Source organism: Scyliorhinus torazame, chromosome 17 (assembly GCF_047496885.1).
Source record: "Scyliorhinus torazame isolate Kashiwa2021f chromosome 17, sScyTor2.1, whole genome shotgun sequence".
Lineage (NCBI taxonomy): Eukaryota > Metazoa > Chordata > Chondrichthyes > Carcharhiniformes > Scyliorhinidae > Scyliorhinus > Scyliorhinus torazame.
In genome coordinates, this window is record NC_092723.1 from 51,545,354 (window position 1) to 51,563,302 (window position 17,949).

Here is a 17,949-nt window from a genome sequence, read left to right on the forward strand (position 1 = left end):
TTGAAACTTTCAACAACGCTTTTAGCATTCAAGGCATGTTAAGTGCCTGCCTCATTATTCAACTCATGGATAAATATTAAAAGAAATTGCTAAGTTTCTGAATGGCCAGAATTAACATTGCAAAAGCCAAATTTGAACAAACCAATAATTTAATTCAAGCTGAAAACTGAAGGGTAGAATTTTGGCAACACAGATGGGCAGACAGGGAAAGTGAGCCAACTAGCTTTAACATATTGGACATTAGTTTTTTTTATTATTTTTTCGTGGATTGTGGTTCAAGCTGGCAAAGTCAGTATTTATTGACTGTTCCTAATTCCCCTCAAGTAGGTGGTGGTGAGCCTCCTCACTTTGCTGCAATGCATGTCATGTAGGTACACCCGCAGTGCTGCTCGGGAGCAAATTCCACGATCTTGACCCAGCAAAAGTGAAAGAATGACAATATTATTCCAGGTCAGGACAGTGTGTGACTTGGCACGAACTTGCAAGTATGTTTACTACAATGCAACATTAATTCAACCACTGGTTATATATCTTTCCTGATTTGCATTTTCATTTCCATTGGCTCCTATGGCAATCAGCAGAGATTTCTTTTTAAAAAAATGTTTCCAATTAAGGGGCAATTTCACGTGGCCAATACACCTACCCTGCACATCTTTGGGTTGTGGGGGTGAGACCCACGCGGACACGGGGAGAATGTGCAAACTCCACACGGACAGTGACCCGGGTCGATGATCGAACCCGGGTCCTCGGCGCCGTGAGACAGCAGTGCTAGCTACTGTGCCACCTGCTCAGCAGATATTTCCAACAGGCAGCTAAAAATCTGGGCACGATTTAATGACCTCGTTACACCACGTCCAGCATTGTTGGCTTGTTTGTGAACCAGAACACCCAACACGATAGGTTAGAGTCTGGATTACTCTTCATCAAAGCAGCTTTGACAAAGTGTCGTCCCCCCCCCCCCCCCCCAAGATTTCTGTATACAGGAAAGTAATCAATGAAATATTAGACAACATGTCCTGTGTAGGCAATAAGTCATTTACTATTGTATTCTCTTTATTGTTTTTCCCTCTTTGTTACTCTCAGTTTTGGTTATCTTTTTCTTGTTGACGTTTCTTTTCCGGGAGCACACTTGCCTCTTGAGTCAGAAAGTTGTGGGTTCAGACACACACCACAGACCTGAGCACCAAATCTAGGTTGACGCTTCAGAGCAGTACAAAGAGATCTGTATTGTCTGAGGTGCCTACTTTCAGATGAGATATCAAACTGAGGCCTCCATCTCCCCCAGTAGATGAACGTAAAAGATCCCTTAGTATTATTTTGAAGAAGTGCAAAGGATTTATCCCTGGAGTCTTTGCCTCTACTTATCCCCTTATCAACATCACGCAACAGATTATCTGGTCATTGTTTCCATTCTGTTTGTGGGAGCATTCTGTGCGTGAATTGGCTACGAAGTTTCCTACATAGTGACTACACTTCAAAACGACATAATTGGCTGTGTAGTCCTTTGTAAATATAAACATTTCCGTCTCTAGAAATGCCAAATTACAATTTCAATTCTCCGCTCCACACGCCCCAAAACATGTGGGGTGCGATTCTCCGATATTGAGGCCAAGTGTTCGCGCCGTCATGAACGCCACAGGGCCCGGACACAACCTATTCTGGCCCTCACAGGGAGCCAGCCCACGCATGTGCAGTTGGGGCAGCCCAATCATGCGCATGCGCAGTTGGGCTGCGCCATCCTGCGCATGAGCGGGGAACGTCTAAGGCACGCCAGCCCCTCACCAACATGGAGCCGGTGTTCTGGGGCCGCGCGCGGAAGGAGGTAGTCCCGGGGGAGGAGAGGCCGGCCCGCTGATCGGTGGGCCCCGATCGCGGGCCAGACCCCATCGGAGGCCACCCTGGTGAAGGAGCCCCTCTCCTCCCCAGCCCCCCTCCCCCACAGGCCGCCCCTCCAGCGTTCCCGCAGAGTTCCCGCCGGCAGCGGCCAGGGGTGAATGGCGCCGGCGGGGACCTTTCGTGTCGTGGCGGCCGCTCGGCTGCTTACTTAGCCCCCTACTATACTCCTCAGAAACACACGACTGCTTGGCAAAATCTGGCTCCAACTCCACCTACAAGTTTGCTGACGACACGGCCGCTGTGGGTCGGACCTCGAACAACGCCGAGTCAGATAGAGAACCGAGTGGAGTGGTGTAATGACAACAATCTCTCCCTCAATGTTAGCAAAACTAAAGAACTGGTCATTGACTTCTGGAAGAAAAGTATTGGACACACTCCTGCTGCATTAACGGGGCCAAGGTGGAGATGGGTGACAGCTTCAAATTTCTAGGTGTGCACCAAAAATCTGTCCTGGTCCACCCACAAAGAAAGCACAACAGTGCCTATACTTCCTCAGGAAACTAAGGAAATTTGGCATGTTCACATTTACTCTTACCAACTTTTACAGGTGCACCATAGAAAGCATCCTATCTGGCTGCATCACAGCCTGGTATGGCAACTGCTCAGCCAAGACCGCAAGAAACTACAGAGAGTCGTGAACACCGCCCAGTCCATCACACAAACCCGCCTCTCATCCATTGACTCTGTCTACACCTCCCACTACCTTGGGGAAGTGGGCAGCATAATCAAAGACCCCTTCCACCCGGATTTCTGTAGTATCAAGAGAGACTCGACGGTTAACATTTGCCTCCTAAGAACCACTCTTTGTGAAATTTGGAATGTTGCAGCTTGAAATTTGGAATGTTGCAGCCAGCGTGACTGTGGGTTACACATAATGGCCAACACCACTACTTCACAACGCCCGAAGAGGTGTGGACCTTTATACTAACTGAAAAATTGGACTCTAATTGAGGGTTTGTGTGGGAGCGGGGTGTTTGAGGGTTGAAGTATGATGGTTGTTGTACATAGGGGGTCAACCACGCGCAGGAAATGCTATATGGGCTGGGGGAGAGGGACAAGGCCACGACAGGAGCTGCGCCATGGGGGGCGGGGCAGGCTTTGGAAAGCACAGGGTTTTCTTTCCCGCGCGCGGCAAGAAAGGCGGGAAGGGGAACGAAGGAATGTGCATTGATTGGGAGATTCCCACACGGGGGGGGTCAAAGGGATGGCGGGGGAAGCCGGGGTCAGCAGATGTCAGCTGACTTACGGGAGGGATATTGGGGGAGCAAAAAAGCTAGACGGGGATCTAGCGGGGGGGGGGAGGGGGGGAGAGGAGGGAGGGGAGGAGAGGAGGGAGGGGGGAAGGGGGGGGAGGGGGGGGAAGGGGGGGAAGGGGGGGAAAAGGTTGCTGCTGCACTGGCCGAAAGAGAACGGGACACCGAAGAGGTGGCTGGGACGGGGGTCCCCCGGTTGGGGGACTGGAGAGTGAGGGAGACGGGGACAAGGGACTGGCCCAGAAAAGGAGATGGCTAGTCGGCGGGGGGAGGGGGTGAGAGTCCCTCCAATCCGGCTGATAACATGGAGCGTAAGGGGCCTGAATGGGCCGGTGAAGCGGGCTCGAGTGTTCGCGCACTTGAAGTTGAAGGGACTGAAGGCAGACGTGGCAATGCTCCGAGAGACACACCTGAAGGTGGCGGACCAGGTCAGGTTAAGAAAGGGATGGGTAGGACAGGTATTTCACTCGGGATTGGACGCGAAAAATAGAGGGGTGCCAATTCTGGTGGGAAAGCATGTGTCATTTGAGGCCAAGACTATCGTAGCGGATAATGGAGGGAGATATGTGATGGTGAATGGTAGGTTGCAAGGGACGTGGGTGGTGTTGGTAAATGTATACGCCCCGAACTGGGATGATGCTGGATTTATGAAGCGCATGTTGGGGCGCATTCCGGACCTGGAGGTAGGAGGACTGATAATGGGAGGGGACTTCAATACAGTGCTGGACCCAGCACTGGACCGCTCCAGATCAAGGACGGGAAGGAGGCCGGCGGCGGCCAAGGTGCTCAGGGGTTTTATGGATCAGATGGCGGGAGTGGACCCTTGGACGTTTGCAAGACCGCACGCCAGGGAATTTTCTTTTTTCTCCCACGTACATAAGGCTTACTCCCGGATAGATTTCTTTGTTCTGGGCAGGGCGCTCATCCCGAGAGTGGAGGGGACGGAGTATTTGGCCATAGCCGTTTTGGACCATGCCCCGCACTGGGTGGAACTGGAGCTGGGAGAGGAGAGGGACCAACGCCCGCTGTGGCGGCTGGATGTGGGACTTCTGGCTGATGAGGTGGTGTGTGGGAAGGTGAGGGGGTGTATTGAAAGGTACTTGGAGGCCAACGACAATGGGGAGGTGCGAGTGGGGGTGGTATGGGAGGTGTTGAAGGCGGTAATCAGGGGAGAGCTGATCTCCATTAGGGCTCATAGGGAGAAGACAGAGGGAATGGAAAGGGAGAGGTTAGTGGGGGAGATCTTGCGAGTGGACAGGAGATACGCAGAGGCCCCGGAGGAAAGATTACTTGGGGAAAGGTGACGGCTCCAGACGGAGTTTGACTTGCTGACTACGGGCAAGGCAGAGGCACAGTGGAGGAAGGCGCAGGGGGCGACCTACGAGTACGGGGAAAAGGCTAGTCGGATGCTGGCGCACCAGCTCCGTAAGAGGGCGGCAGCGAGGGAAATAGGGGGAATCAAAGATGGAAGGGGAGCCACGGTTTGAAGTGCAACAAAAATAAATAAGGTATTCAAGGCCTTCTATGAAGAGCTGTACAGATCCCAGCCCCCAGGGGGGGAAGGGGGGATGAGGCGATTCCTGGACCAGCTGGGGTTCCCGAGGGTGGAGGAACAGGAGGCGGTTGGTTTGGGGGCACCAAATGGGTTGGAGGAGTTGAGTAAGGGTTTGGGGAGCATGCAGGCGGGGAAGGCCCCGGGGCCGGACGGGTTCCCGGTGGAGTTCTATAGAAAATATGTGGACCTGCTGGCCCCGCTACTAGTGAGGACCTTTAACGAGGCAAGAGAGGAGGGAACCCTGCCCCAGACAATGTCGGAGGCGACAATCTCCTTGATTCTAAAGCGAGACAAGGATCCACTGCAATGTGGATCGTACAGGCCGATTTCGCTCCTCAATGTGGATGCTAAGCTATTGGCAAAAGTACTGGCCACTAGGATTGAGGACTGTGTCCCGGGGGTGATTCACGAGGACCAAACGGGATTCATAAAGGGCAGGCAGTTAAATACCAATGTGCGGCAGCTCTTAAACGTGATAATGATGACATCGGAGGAGGGAGAGGCGGAGATAGTGGCAGCGATGGACGCGGAAAAAGCCTTTGATCGAGTAAAGTGGGAGTACCTCTGGGAGGTATTGCGCAGGTTTGGGTTCGGGGGAGGGTTTATTAGATGGGTTAAGTTCCTTTACAGCGCCCCGGTGGCGAGTGTAGTGACGAACCGGCTGAGGTCGGAGTACTTTCGGCTGTACCGAGGGACGTGGCAGGGGTGCCCCCTGTCCCCCCTGTTGTTTGCATTGGCAATCGAACCCTTGGCCATATCACTTAGGGAGTCTAAGAAATGGAGGGGGATAGTCCGCGGGGGAGAGGAGCATCGGGTATCGCTATATGCGGATGACCTGCTGCTATACGTGGCGGACCCAATGGAGGGGATGGTGGAGGTCATGCAGACTCTGAGGGAGTTTGGGGAGTTCTCGGGCTACAAGCTTAATGTAGGGAAGAGTGAGCTTTTTGTATTACAGGCAGGGGACCAAGAAAGAGGGATAGGGGACCTACCGCTGAGGAGGGCGGAGAGGAGTTTTCGGTATCTGGGGATCCAGATAGCCAGAACTTGGGGGGCCCTACATAAACGGAATTTGACGAGGGTGGTGGAGCAAATGGAGGAGGATTTTAAAAGATGGGACATGCTCCTGCTCTCGCTGGCGGGTAGGGTGCAGTCGGTCAAAAATGGTCCTTCCGAGGTTTTTGTTCGTGTTTCAGTGCCTCCCCATCGTGATCACCAAGGGCTTTTTCAAGAGAGTAGGTAGGAGTATTATGGGGTATGTGTGGGCAGATAAGACCCCGAGGGTTAGGAGAGGGTTCTTGGAACGCAATAGGGACCGAGGAGGGTTGGCTTTGCCAAACCTAGGGAGTTACTACTGGGCAGCAAACGTGGCGATGATCCGCAAGTGGGTCATGGAGGGAGAGGGGGCGGCATGGAAGAGGATGGAGATGGCGTCCTGTAAGGGAACGAGCCTGGGGGCATTGGTAACGGCACCGCTGCCACTCTCGCCGACAAAATACACCACAAGCCCGGTAGTGGTGGCAACACTAAGGATCTGGGGCCAGTGGAGAAGGCACAGGGGTGCAATGGGAGCATCGGTGTGGTCCCCGATCAGGGGTAACCACCGGTTTGTCCCGGGGAAGATGGACGGGGGGTTCCAAGGCTGGCATCTGGCGGGGATTAGAAGAATTGGGGACCTGTTCATTGACGGGACATTTGCGAGCCTCGGGGCACTGGAGGAGAAATTTGAGTTACCCCCGGGAAATGCATTTAGATATCTGCAGGTGAGGGCTTTTGTGAGGCGACAGGTGAGGGAATTTCCGTTGCTCCCGGCACAAGAAGTTCAAGATAGGGTGATCTCGGGGGTATGGGGCGGGGAGGGCAAGGTGTCGGAAATATACCAAGAGATGAAAGAAGAGGGGGAAGCGCTAGTAGAAGAATTGAAAGGTAAATGGGAGGAGGAGCTGTGGGAGGAGATTGAGGAAGGGCTATGGGCTGATGCCCTGGGTAGGGTTAATGCCTCCTCCTCGTGTGCCAGGCTCAGTCTGATACAATTTAAGGTGGTTCACAGAGTGCATTTGACGAGGGCGAGGCTGAGTAGGTTCTTTGGGGTAGAGGATAGATGTGAAAGATGTTCAGGGAGCCCGGCGAACCATGTCCATATGTTTTGGTCATGCCCGGCATTGGAGGGGTTCTGGAGAGGTGTGGCGGGAGTAATATCCCAGGTGGTGAAAGTCCGGGTCAAGCCAAGCTTGGGACTAGCAATATTTGGAGTAGTGGATGAACCGGGAGTGCAGGAGGCGAAAGAGGCCGGAATTCTGGCCTTTGCGTCCCTAGTAGCCCGGCGAAGGGTCTTGCTATTGTGGAAGGAGGCGAAGCCCCCTAGCCTGGAGGCCTGGATTAACGACATGGCGGGGTTCATAAAATTGGAGAGAGTTAAGTTTGCTTTGAGAGAGTCTGCACAGGGGCTTTACAGGCGGTGGCAACCGTTCCTAGAATATCTCGCGGAGCGTTAGAGGAAGAAGGTCGGTCAGCAGCAGCAGCAACCCTGGGGGGGGGGGGGGGGGGGGAGGGGGGAACGAGAGATTGTTCGAGGGGGATGGGCGAGCGGGAGATGGCATGGAGGGTGGGGAGAAACGGTACGTGCGGCCAAGAGCCAGTGTATAAAGCTATGTAAATATACCATCTTGCCATGGATATATCTTGCTCAGGGTGATTTTGCATTATTTTGGTACGGGGGGGGGGGGGGGGGTTACTGTTTGTAAGGGGGAAAAATTGTGTTGTTAAAAAACCTTAATAAACATATTTTTTAAAAAAGAACCACTCTTTGCCCATTCATCACCTGAAGCTGCCCACTGACTCATGTCCTGGCCATCACATTGATACATTGATACCCAGTCCTTACTTGGTATTCTGCTTTGACCCTACACCACCCTTGCCCTACACCACACCTTTGGCCACTTTGCTGCATCCTAAGCTTGCATCTCATGTGCAGGCATTGTCCAACGATTAAATCAAAGACCTTGTGCTCAACCTCAGCTATGGAGGGCACTTGTCAATACACACCTCAGCACACAGCCAAGGATTAGGAGCACTCTCTTTAGGCAGTGTGCCACTGTCAACACTAAGGCAATGTAGTTGTTTGCTCAGATGGGCAATGGTACAGGCACACCCTGGCATTCATTTTATGTCATGGGTTAAATGCTGAACAGCAATCAGTGGCACTCGCACACGCAAGTGATGAGTGAGTGAGCATAATTGTGTGACTATTTTGACTCCTGACATGTCAATTGAGTTAAAACTGAATGGTCTCAGCTGCAATGGAGCACTACTGATCACTAACAATTAGCCACAATGTGCTGCCTCTAGTAGCACCACCCCCAGATTTCAGCAGATCTGTCAGTTTGTAATGACTCCCAACTGCCCGAGGCACTTCCCCTCCCTCGGTGAGGCCATTATAAGAAACCCATAGCCCGATGGCAGAAGGCATCCTCAAGAATTGTGCTTTTAACACTTGACAGTCAGTTCCCTGGTCTGCCCTGACTGAAATCTTTTCCCCCTGCTCCACCCCCCCCCCCCCCCCAATCTCAGTCACTTCCCACTTCCTGGTACCCCAGAGTAGCCCCCCCCACCTCCACCACCGGGGTACCCCGCAGCCACCCTGCACCCTCTAACCGGTACCTTGCAGTCACTCCCCATTGATTACCCTGAGTTCATCCTCCCAGTTTTCTCTCAAGTCTGTTGATGCTGGTGTCCCTGAGTAAAACCCTGGTACCCCCTCTCCCCCTGAATTTGCAGAGCTACTCAGCAAGCATGGTGCTCACCTCTTAGTTCTACTCACCTCCATGTTCTACTCACCAGCTGCATGCTTTTTGAAGCCAGCTATGCTTTGCGCTGTTCTTACATCACACTGATGTGGAGATGCCGGCGTTGGACTGGGGTAAGCACAGTAAGAGATTTAAAACACCAGGTTAAAGTCCAACAGGTTGGTTTTGAATCACTAGCTTTCGGAGCACAGTTCCTTCATCAGGTGAGTGACCAGGGCAATTTTAACTTAAATGTTTAATTTTGTTGCTCAAGGACAGTAAATATTTAAGCAACCTATAATTTTTCACCAAACCATACTTGTAAACGTGAGATCATTCAGTTTTCAGCAAAATACGCCTCGTGTATGGAATGGTAGTCTGTGTAGGGGCTAAATCCTTAAAACTAGGTTGTGCTACCTTAATAATGTTTTTTGGGGTGGGATTCTTTCTTCCTTCGTGCCATTGGGATTCTCCGGTTCCCCTGCAATGAATGGGAGATTTGGCAGAGTACCTTCAGTAGCAGCGGTAGCAGGTGGACTTGCAACGGAGAATCCCATCCCTGGTCTAAGAGAAAAAGCTGTGGCGAACATCCCTTTTAGGAACAATATATAACTTTGAATTTTAATTTATATTTGTGTCAAGAAATGTGGAACAGCGGGATTCTCCAATAATGGGGTTATGTCCCCATGCCTGTGAAAAATCGCACGCGAATCACTCTGGACTTACCTGGAGAAAGACCAGGGTGATTCTCCAATTTGTAGGGGGCTAGCAGAGCCCCGGAGTGCTCCTCGCAGCTCAGGCTGCTGATATGGAGCCCTGCAATTCTGGTCGGGGTTCCGCGCATGCGTACAGCGGTGGCCTGTGTCGGCTGCCCCGCGCGACATGGCCAACCCACACCGCGGACCGGTACTGAAAACATAGCCAGCCCCCTCGGTGGCCCCTGATCGGTAGCCTGGCCATCCTGGTGAATGACACCCCACCCCCCCTCCCCCACCAGGATGGCCGTAGACTGAGTCCGCAGCCACTAGGCCGAGTTCCCGCCAGGTGCAACCATGCGAGAACCACGCCATCGGGAACTCGGCCAGCTGCACTCGGTGAATCGCCGCGGGGGTCTCTTTCAATGGTCCTCGACCGGCACCGCGTCGACAGCGCGCGCGATTGGCGGGGACCGGAGAATCGCGGGAGCGGTGTCGGACCCGATCTCGGGTTTGATGCCCATTCTCCGCCCCTGCGCCGATCGCGATTTTGGCGCGGAGTCTCAGAGAATCCGGCCCTAGGTCTCAGTTTCATTTAGTTCTTTTGTGAGCTTGGTGTTGGGAATTCTGAAGGGCTTTCCACCAAATGGTCAGATTTTCTGGATTTGTTTATATATTGTGCATTTTTAATGAGGTTTACAACTCTTGGAGTGAAGATGTGGGGTAAAAAAAATCACCAAAGTATAAAAAAGACAGGAGTCCAGTGACAGACAAAAGAAAGGTAGAAAAGATGGTCGGGATGTATATGGCAGAGAGGGAAGACAGGAATTCTATGCTCTCTCATAAGAAATCATGCAAGGTTGCTGAGAGATTGAGTTTAGATAACTCATGTGTTTACTCTTTTTTGGGTGTCTCAGCAAGAGGTACCAGTTGTGAAAAAGCACCGAGTAAATGCTTAGAAATCCACCAGAAGAAAACCTCTACAACTGAGTCAGCCCAAGCCAGAAACCTTGGTGTTAAGACTGTGGCAAATCTTAGCTTAATTGTTTGTGTCTGTGATGGTATTGCTGGTATAAAGGGAACAGCGGGTTTGAATCCTTTTCTAGTGTTTGTATAGAGATCTTTCCAATTGTTTCTCTCTGGTGTAATAGAGTTAATTTTTTCCTTGTTTATTAAATGTTCCATTGTTTGTGGCAGAAGTTTGTTAGTAATCTCCTGTGAATTTGTTCAGTAACATTCCTCCATGGTTTCTAAAATAAAAAAGTTAGGATCTGGCAAGCCAGCTTTCACTTTGGGTTCTGACTTGTCTAATATTAATATCAGCTGGAATTATAACAATCCCAAAACACACAAAAGGGTATTCCTTCTTGCTCGGGATACCCCTCAGGAAATAATGCATGTTTACTTCCATATCCCAGCAGTTGTTACTTTAAAAAAAATTGAATTTCTCATTTCTTCACCACATGTAAAAATACGATCATTTATTTCATTTGCAATTTCATTTTCTCTTTGTGGGAGAAAGGGGAGTTGTATGGCTTTTTCTGGAATTGCAAGTGTGAGTCTGCCTTGCCCAATGTCGCATTAGTAACATCTGAAGAGCTATGATTGATTTGAGGTTTGAAACTTCATGCCTGTTTCAGAAATGTCATCAATTGGTGGCTGCTATACGTATACTATCTTGTATTGAGAAAACACACAGAGGGAAAACTTGAGGACTATGGTTTGCTACTATTCTACATTTTACACCGTTTAATTAGATATTGCCTATTTTGTGACAACCTATTTTGTGGTTTGCTTGATGAGTCTTCAGGAATGCATGTCATTCTGTATATGTTAAAAATATAAAACTGTGATACGACATGTAGATCGGCAGCAGGTAATTTAATGTCAGCCTTAAATGTCAATCCACCATTGCACCTACATTCCATTTTGCATTAATTACCTTTCTTACCGTTTTGTGTAATAGTATTTGATGATAACAGTGCAGTCTGGCCAGGTTAGTTAAATATAGTGAGGTCACACAGCCAAAGAGGATTTTCAGCTCTAGTACAGTACATTCTTAAGATTATATAAACCAATGGTTTAATTCATCTGCCGGATTTGATGTTGCTTTAGTCTGATATCTGAGGACTACAGATGCATTCTGCAAGAGCTGACCTATATTTTTCCATGGCCATCAGCAAATGAGTATGTGCTGTTATCTTTCTGCAATGTTGGGTTTTGCCAGACTTGGCAATCGTACAGAACCAGAATCTTTTTTCGGGATTCTTACTACTCTTGTAGGCCTGAAGGATGTTTCTGGCTAATCCATATGTTTCTGTATTTTGCAATTGAACATAATTTTTCTTGACTTGAAATGCCAGATGTAATTGGACCTTATCGGACAAGTGCTGCCTCATCTCTAATTGTCAATGTTGGGCTGTATCTTTTCTTGAATTCTGTACAGTAGTCTTTATTCCTGGATTTTCAGCAGGTATAAACAAAAATGGATGTTTCCCTTGGTTACCGAGCTCTTACCACCTGTGAAGTGTTGGGTGGTCTACCACACAGATGAACCAACACGGTTGTGAATGGTACAACGCAGTTTTATTTCAGACAACTATTTACATTGGTGAACTGTTCACTGAGGTTCGATCATGATCTTTGATTCTGTGGACCTATTCCTAATTCTAATTCTATCTTGTAGTGGCACTCAGCACATGGTGGATGTCTTAGTGGCTTGTAATGAGCGCAGCGCCCTGAGCCACCTCCTGCTCGAGTGCCCAGGAGTGTTCCCTGTTTTGTACTGTGTATGCTCTTGACTGTGATTGGCTGTCGTGCTGTGTGTGTTGATTGGTCCGTTGATCTGTCCATCAGTATGTATGTATGTATGTATGTGCTATGATGTGTGCCTGAATATCATGACAACCTGAACTGCTATGATAATCTTAGTCAAACACCAAAATAGGTTTTATTTCAGAGGTATTACAAGTGAGCAATGAAAGTGACTGCTGTTAACTGTGATTAACTGTATACATCTTTTATGCAATAGTGTTATTTTTTATTTATTATTACTTTTTCTGAATTACAAAGCCAGGGCTCAGAGTGTGGTCAGGGGCGAACCCCTAATCCAGCTCTTTGCCTGCTCCAAAATCCAATTCAAATTCAAATTGAATCCACAAGAGGGACATACCAGATCTGAGCAAAAAGCTACTACACTTGATCTTAGCCAAAAGACCGAGAAGCGATTACAATAGTGTTATTTAATACAGTTTCAAAAAAGAATAAATACATTTTGCGTGACTGTGTTGATTTCTTCCCCTAATCTCTCTTCCTATGTTTTTTCAGTTTTATTATTTTGTTATGGCCATGTGAGGAGGGGTTAAAAATGACACCCCTATTATACTTCTGAAAGTCTGACTAGAACGGGGGCAGGATTGTCCGCACCCCGACGCCGAAATAGTGTCCTGCGCCGGGGCGGAGAGTCCATTTCCGTGCATGGAATCAGGACTGGCGGCAGTTCCTCGATTCTCCGTCTCCCGCATATCCCCTACCTGCGGCTATTGCCAGAGGCCCGCCCTGCTATTCTCCGCCCCCGACCGGCTGAAGTCCCAAAGGTGTGGATCTAACATGGTGCTGCCATTCGGGATACTCGCGAGGTGGCTGCGGACTCAGGCTGCGGCTGCCATGGTCGGGGGTGGGCCGATCGGAGGGCAGGGGGCATCATATGGGACCGGGCTATTTTTGGCCGGGCGATCCGGGTCGGGCGCTCGGCCGATTGGGGTCACTATTTAGGAGGTCCAGCTCCACGGTCTGAGTCCGACATGGAACACAGCGCGGCCGCTGGAGGCCGCCGCTGTGCGCATGCGTGGCCTCTGACCCGGAGGTGCGGGGGTCCGTATCTACAGCTAGAGCTGCGAGCTTCACAACGGGTCCCTGCTCGCCCCCTGCAGGGCTGTGAATATGTGGCCTTTTGACGTCAATTTTTATGGCATAAAAGGCCACCGCTTTTACGACGGCGTGGGCCCATAGTCCCTGAAACGAAGAATCCAGCCCATGAATGTTTTCATGAGTTTAGTGAGGATATGCTTTGCTAATATTGCAGGAGTACCACCAAGTACACTTTCAGATTATATAGAATTAGCCAGGCAGATTTTCTGAATTTAAACACAGAATATGAAAGATTTTAGAGACTACTTGCCAAATTTTTTTTTTAAACTACGTAACCATCCTTCATACTTCACACACAAGCCCTGGACCCGCACATACACTAATGCAGATGGCAAAAAAGAGAATAAGCTTAAAAATGTTTTACATTTTGTGATGAAGATAAACAATCAAAGGAAATGTGGTTAACTGTCCTTTGGCTGGTTGCAATGCAATAATTCCACATTGCAACAGTTCTGTTCAGTTGTTTTCCTGGGTGTAGTTGGATAATAATTGGGTACTCTAAATTTATAAAAAAAGGATTACAGTTTTTAAAAAAATTTCGAGTACCCAATTATTTTTTTTCCAATTCAGGGGCAGTTTAGCGTGGCCAATCCACCTAACCTGCACATCTTTGGGCTGTGGAGGTGAAGCCCACGCAGACCCGGGGAGAATGTGCAAACTCCATACAGACAGTGACCCAGGGTAGGGATCGAACCCGGGTCCTCAGCGCTGTAGGCAGCAGTGCTAACCACTGTGCCACCGGGCCACCCAATAGGATTACAGTTAAGTATTTTTAAAATGCGGCCAGAAAAAGGCAAATTTTAAAAATGTATCTTTGAAACAAAAACACATGCTCATAACATTTATGGGGTGGCATGGTGGCACAGTGGTTAGCACTGCTGACTCACCGTGCCAGAGACCTGGGTTCAATTCCGGCCTTGGGTCACTAACTGTGTGGAGTTTGCACATTCTCCCCGTGTCTGCGCAAGTCTCCTCCGGGTGCTCCAGTTTCCTCCCACAGTCCAAAGATGTGCAGGTTATATGGATTGGTCATGCTAAATTGCCCCTTGGTGTCCAAGGATGACATGATGGTCGAATGGCCTCCTTCTGCACTGTAGGGATTCTGATTCTAATCTGACTCATCTGAACATTATAATTGATTGCAATGTTTGAAATGAAAATACTTCACATATTGACCTACTTCCCATAACCTCCCTTCTCTCATTCCACGTGGGATGGAGAAGCAATTTAGCTTTAATAGGTTATTAAGATTTCAATGATGAAATATTTGATACAATTTTCTAATCAACTGCATTACTGCCAGGTGAATATAGTCTGATGGTAGACAATAGCACAGTGGCAATGTTACTAGACTGGTAACCCCAAGGCCTGGGCTAATGTTCCAAAAAACATTAACTCCAATCCCACCATGACAGCTGGGGGAATTCAAATTCAGTTAATTAATTAACCTGGAATAAAATGCGAGTTCCATTCATGATGATCATAACATTAGCAGATGGTCATACAAACCCACCTGGTTCATTTAATGACCTTCTGGGAAGGAAATCTATCATCCTTACCTGGTCTGACCTACACCTGATTCAGAGCAATGAGGTTAACTCTTCACTGCCCTCTAAAATGGCCATTTGGTTATATCGAACACTCTGGAAAATACTCTAGGTGTGCCCGCACTAGATGGACTGCAGCATTTCAGGGAGGGCAATTCACTTTCTGAAGGGCAATTGAGGATGGCCAATATATGCCAAAAAATGGATAACGAAAACACAAAACCTTGGGAAATGAGTTACTTCCAACCATATCAACATTTGAGGCAAGATTTCAACTCATTCAAACTAAACTCACTTGCACGGAGTTAAACTTGGTTCCTTGATATCTGTTGCACATGAAGAGAAAGCACTAAATGGCAATTACGTACTTCAATGGAAAAAACATTATTCTTCCCATTTTGTCGTAACGTTTTTAAGGTACACACACCTACACACAAAGAGAATTTATATTAGTGATGACAAGTATGAGAAATAATTGACTTGTGGAATTAACTTTAGATAATACACTTGATGAAAAGAATTGCATTCCATCTCAATGTTCTATTATTGTCCCAGTATAAGTAGTAAAATAGAGCACAGTACATAATCCATTATCCGAATAGTCCACAACCACAATATATTAAGATGGCTAAATAGTTTGGATATGGAAACATGTTGTAACCAGGTTTTGTTTGGTTTGAGCTCCTGTCAAATATTTCAGCATGTCTGTTGTGTGAACTGAGTTGACTGCAATATATTACAACGCTTATTCACCGGGAACTGTTGCTCTGCAGTTCCTTTCGTGGTGAAATTCAACAATAATTTTTGGAAATAGTGAAGTAAATTTTCCTCTTCTGTAAAGATAAAAGTTTCCGCCATAAGCCAAAAAACAAATTGCGGAAAATGCCAGAACTATTTAGCAGATCAGGCAGCAGCTGGGCAGAGAGAAACATACCGTAGCTTCCTGGCTCCCTAGCATTGGATTAGGGATGTTCCCCAAAGATGCGCTGGAGAATCACTCTCGCATATTCCCAGGTAAGGGTTTCCACAGCAATTATGCAGAAGGGCTAACTTCCCCTGACCAATTGCGCTGCGCTGGGAACTGTTCAACAAAGCAATTTACATCATTAACTTCAAATGGTTCTACGCATGATACCCTAAATGTTACTCTGAAAGGGATGGAACAAATAACTCACTTCTGGGGCGTAATCTACCTGCCGCGTCCCACCGGAATTGGGGAGGGAGGTGGCTGATAGATCCCGGGAGAGGCCTCCCCTTGGTTTCCCGATTGCCATTACGCCACCCGAGATCTGGTGGACCTGGGTTCCACCCATTGGCCACCCGGCATCGAGCCGCCTCGCTGAGGAGACCCCAGCCGGGCGCTGCTCAGTACTCATGCCTACAAATGAGGACCAGGCAGAACGGTACCTTTGGGGGTGGGGGGGTGGGGGGGGGGTCTCACAGGTGATCGGAGGCCCCTGGGTGGACGGTCTCTGGGCAGGTTGGCACCCTGGCACCCAGAAACCTACCGCTTTACAACATCCAGTGCAGTAAAGCTTTCCTGTGATTGCTGGTGTTGCAATGTGCTTGGGCCTTTGGGGCTCTTTGCTGCAGGTCCCAAGCAGCTCCGGCCAGTGGAGGTCTTAACAGAGTTTTCCAGAACAGGTCAGTGTGCCTTAAATTCTTGTAATTCCAACGGACATAACTTTACACTGCTGGCTGCAAATTATGGCCCATTATTTCTGGTAGAAATTGCAATGGAGGCAATATATAAACTTTATACTGCCTCGTAAAGTATATGATTGTACAGAACTCTAATATTGCTACAAGGCAATGAGTGCAAGTCAAAAGCAACACATTTTTCTTTTCAGCAGTGTAAGCACTCACATGCAGCCCAGCGCTAAACATGCTGCTGAGTGGCTGCAGTCCAGAGCATGGGGGCTAAGCTTGTTCTGTTAACATCATTGTGGGTTGCAGTCCATAGCATTGGGGCTAAGCTTGTTCTGTTAACATCATTGTGGGTCTTAGCTTAGGTTGTCCTTGGTCAGCATCAAAAAGATTTGCAGAAAGCAAGGTTGTGGGAAACATTGCCTTTCATTAAACATTCTTCCAATTATACACCGAACAAGGCTTAGCATGAGGCTTCACGTAGCATGCTCTGCTGTCATGTGATCTTACATCACTGATGTAGACTGTCAATTCACATATTTAATATTAACCCTTTACGCTACAAGTAGCTGCATACCTCAGCATGGGGTCTAAGATTGTGTTGAATAAGTGCAACTTAAAGCTTGACTGCACAACTTAAAGCTGGCCCGCAGCTGTTAATGGGGAGGTGCACTCTGGCTGAAGCAAGGCTGAAACTGGCTGGGAAAGAGGTTGGGCCAAAATTGCTCAAGGGCATCCATCATTGACAGCAGTACTGAGGAAGGTACCAAGGTCACAAGAGTGGACCTGCAGGCATGAAGGTGGTTTGAAGTGTGTCTACTTCAATGTGAGGAGCATCAGGAATAAGGTTGGTGAGCTTGAAGCATGGATTGGTACCTGTGACTACGATGTTGTGGCCATTACGGAGACGTGGATAGAACAGGGGCTGGAATGGTTGTTGGAGGTTACGGGGTTTAGATGTTTCAGTAAGATTAGGGAAGGTGGTAAAAGAGGTGGAGGAGTAGCATTGTTAATCAAGGATAATATAATGGCTGCAGAAAGGCAGTTTGAGGAGGATCTGCCGACTGAGGTAGTGTGGGCTGAAGTTAGAAATAGGAAAGGAGCGGTCACTTTGTTAGGAGTTTTCTATAGGCCCCCAAACAGTAACCGAGATGTGGAGGAAAAGATTGCAATGCAAATTTTGGATAGGTGCAGTAGTCACAGGGTAGTTATCATGGGTGACTTTAACTTTCTAAATATTGATTGGAACCACTATAATTCAAATAATTTGGATGGGGCTGTTTTTATCCAGTGTGTGCAGGAGGGTTTCCTCACACAATATGTGGATAGACCGACAAGAGGTGGGGCCACATTGGATTTGGTACTGGGTAATGAACCAGGCCAAGTGTTAGATTTGGTTGTGGGAGAGCACTTTGGAGATAGTGACCACAATTCGGTGACTTTCACTATAGCAATGGAGAGGGATAGGAACATACGGCAGGGCAAGGTTTATAACTGGGAGAAGGGTAATTACGATGCGATTAGGCAAGAATTGGAGAGCATAAGATGGAAACAGGAACTATCAGGGATAGGCACAATTGAGATGTGTTCAAGGAGCAAATACTGCATGTCCTTGATTTTTATGTTCCTGTCAGGCAGGGA

General features: G+C 48.4%; 1 protein-coding gene and 1 non-coding gene across 7 annotated transcripts in view; one reads left to right on the forward strand and one right to left on the reverse strand.

Moving 5' to 3' along the window:
* LOC140393873 (neuron navigator 1-like) overlaps nt 1–17,949 on the forward strand; it is a 970,643-nt gene that overhangs the window by 275,477 nt on the left and 677,217 nt on the right. The window lies entirely within an intron of this gene.
* LOC140394633 (U2 spliceosomal RNA) lies at nt 12,230–12,412 on the reverse strand. Its single transcript, XR_011935937.1, has one exon. It is a non-coding gene; the product is annotated as a U2 spliceosomal RNA (small nuclear RNA).